This window comes from Mustela lutreola, chromosome 2 (assembly GCF_030435805.1).
Source record: "Mustela lutreola isolate mMusLut2 chromosome 2, mMusLut2.pri, whole genome shotgun sequence".
In the NCBI taxonomy this organism is placed as follows: Eukaryota; Metazoa; Chordata; class Mammalia; order Carnivora; family Mustelidae; genus Mustela; species Mustela lutreola.
In genome coordinates, this window is record NC_081291.1 from 47,454,532 (window position 1) to 47,458,035 (window position 3,504).

General features: G+C 50.7%; 1 pseudogene; it reads left to right on the forward strand.

The window, feature by feature from the left end:
• The first annotated feature begins 539 nt into the window (after nucleotides 1-539).
• LOC131825522 (transient receptor potential cation channel subfamily V member 5-like) lies at nucleotides 540-3,100 on the forward strand (annotated as a pseudogene).
• Nucleotides 3,101-3,504: the final 404 nt, after the last annotated feature.

Genomic DNA, 3,504 nt, shown 5'->3' on the forward strand with positions numbered 1-3,504 from the left:
ATGGACTTGAGATGTCTTTCACCAAGATTTGCTGACAGAGAGATGTGGCGTGTTGTGGCGTGTGTGCGTGTGCGTGTGTGTGTGTGTGTGTGCGTGCATGCCTGTAAGAAAGGGATCACGGAAGGGCCAACGCCTAGGGTTTGGGCCTGAATTACTGTGTGGGTGATGGTGCTATTTATAGAAATAGGGAAGCACGCGAAGAACAAGTCTGGGAGGCAGAGGGTCAAGGAAATGAGAATTTCTTTTCAGTCAAATTCATTTTGAAATGTCCCTTTGAGGCTCGAGTGTGGTATCAAGTTGACAGATAAATACAGAGAGGTTCTGGGATGGGTCTGTCTGGAGGTGTACATTTCAGAATTATCCACATGCGGATATATTTGAAGCGAAGGGAGTTGACATTCAAAGGTAGCTCTCTGTATTTTCCAGTTTGTAAACATCTTATTGCCAAGTTTCTAAGTGATAAGAAAAAGAATGTGAAGAGAGGGGGCCGGGAGCGGAGAAAGAGAAAGCATGCACAATTCCAATGGTGTCTATACACTATGTCTTGCCGCAAAGTAAGTGTATGGTCTCACACGTATGTGCGCACACACACAGACACACACACCACAGCTGCAAACTGCAAGCTGCATACCCAAGTCATGTAGAAGATACACTCAGTCTCAGTCCCGACCCCAAACAGACCCTGCCTCCTCCTCAGCTCCTGCTAAGTCCTGGACAGGCAACTTCTACCACATTTCCATCACCTATCCGTGCCTGGAAGGCAAAGACATGGGGGCTCCTCTGCCGTGGATGGATCCGACTCCAGAAACTCCTGGTGTCCCGGCTGGTCGGAGAGCGGGACTAGGGTCAGCATCTGGGCAAGGCTCATAGGCTGCCGCGGAAGAGGATTCAAGAGTCTCCACTCCTTCAGGCAGCCAAGGAAAATGACCTGCGCTTCCTGAAGAAACTTCTACTGGAATGAACCTGCAACTTGATACAGGAGCAGCCCTGGGGGAGATGGCACTGCATACAGCAATCCTCTGGGACGGTCTCAGGGCAGCCACAGTGCTGACCGAGGCTGCCCGGGAGCTGGTCAAGGAGCCCACCATGGGTAAGGCATCTGTAGGTCGGACTGCTGGGCACACAGCCATCGTGAACCAGAATGTGCCCTCGGCGTGAGGCCCGGTTGCCCACAGGGCAGCGTCTCTGCAAGAGCTACAGGCACCGCTTTCCACCACAGCCCCTGCAAGCTTATCTACTTTGGGGAGCACCCTTTGTCCTTGGCGGCCCATGTGGGCAGCAAGGAGATTGTGAGGCTGCTCATGGAACACGGAGCCAGCATGTGGGCCCAGGACTCCCTGGAAAACACCATCTTGCTCATCCTCATCCTCATGCTCCATCCCAACCAAACCTTTGCCTGCCAGATGTACACCCTGCTGCTTGCTGTCTCCGATGGTGCAGCGACCACCCACAGTCCTGGACCTCATGCATGCCTAGTCACCAGGGTCTCACCCCCTTCAAGCAGGCTGGAGTGGAGGGCAACACTGCAAGTTTCCAGCATCCGATGCAGAAAACAAAGCACATCCCGTGGAATTATGGGCCACTGACCTCCACTTTCTGTGACCTCACAGAGGTCAACTCCTGGGGAGAGAGCCCCTGTCTCCCCCAGAAGCAAGGGGCTCACAAGATCCTGGAAGAGACCCCAGTGAAACAGCTAGTGAGCTTCAAGTGGAAGAAATATGGGCAGTGGCACCTCTATGTTCTGAGTGCCTTGTTCCCCCTCTGTATGATCTGTTATGTCTACCGCCCCCTCAAGTTCCATATTGGTAATGGCACAGGTTCCCAAGGTAACACCAATTTCCAACAGAAATCACCCGGGAGGCCTATGTGACTTGCCAGGCTAAAATCTAGCTGGTGAGGGATTTGGTGACTGTCCTTGGAACTGTGGTCATCCTGCTCCTAGAGATCCTGGGCATCTTCAGTGTTGGTGTCTCTTGCTATTTGGGACAGTCCTCTGGGGGCTATTCCACGTCATTGTCATCACCTATGCCTGCATGGTGCTGGTGAACGTGAGGATGGGGCTTTCTAACATGAAGGGAGAGATGGTGCCCATGTCTGTTGCTGTGCTGGGCTGGTACAATGTTACGTGACTTGCTGGAGAATTCCAGACGCTCTGTCCTTTCACCGTCATGATCCAGAAAGATGACTTTTGGCTTTATTTTGCGTTTTCTTTTCTCTTATTTCTTAAAATAATCTCTACACCCAAGATGGGGCTTGGACGCATAACTCAGAGGTCAAGAGTTGCATGTTTTACAGACTGAACCAGCCAGGCACTCCTTAAAGATGGTATTTGGAGACCTGAAGCCTTTCTGCCAGCTGGTGGCCTTGTTATTCTGGGATTTGCCTCAACATTTATGTCCTTTTCCAGACACAGGACCCAGTCAAGCTGGGACAATTCCAATGCTGCTCCTTTCAGCTTTTCCTCACCATCATTGATGGGCCTGCCAACTACGAGATGAACTTGCCCTTCACATTTGGCATCATCTACTTTGTCTTTGCCATCATCACCCCACTGCTTATGCTCCACCTGTTTATTGCCATGAAGGATGACACACACAGGAAGGTGGCCCATGAATGGGCAAGCTCTGGAAGGCCCAGGTCTGGCCACCACCGCGATGTCGGAGAGGAAGATTCTGCGCTTCCTGTGGTCTTGCTCTGGGATCTGTGGCTGCCAATATGGGCCGCAGCTCTACTGATTCCTACAAAACAAGAACCACCATGATCAGAATCCTTTGTGGGTGCTTTATTATGTGGAAGGTTTCGAGAGCTCAGATAAGGAGCATGAACGAGAGCAACTTTCTGGGAAATAGTCCTCTGTTTCTGAGATTGAAAGTGGGATCCCAGCCAGAGCCTCCCTGGGCCTCACAACCCATGCCTGTCCCGGATCACATCTCACAGCAAGAGCAATTACCAGGGCTGGGAGATCCTTTGTCACTACACCCTGGGACAGGTGAATCTCAGACTGGATCTTGGCGAGGGGGGTGGAGAGGAAAATATCAATGATGAGGACCCCTGTTACTGTGGACCTGACAAACAGGACAAATTTAATGAGGAGCATTAAATTTCATGCCTATTAATCATGGGAGGCAGTGGACAGAATAATTCTTTTTTTTTTTTTTAAGATTTTATTTATTTGAGAGAGAGATCGTGCACACAAGTGGGGCGAGGAGCAAGAGAAGGAGAAGCAGACTCCCCACTGAAAAGGGAACCCAATGTAAGGCTCGATCCCAAGATCCTGGGCTCATGACCTGAGCTGAAGGAAGATGCTTAACTGAGCCACCCAGGGGCCCCCAGAATAATTCTTAAAGGCCATGTGTCACTATTCACATCAGCGATGGACATCTGTGGTTCCACGTATCTTCTGAGTTCCTGAAAGTCCACATCTTGGGAAAAGAAAGTATCTTTGCAAGCAAAGTTGGACTTGGCCATCAAAGGTGTGAGGTAGGGATGCTAGACTAATATCTA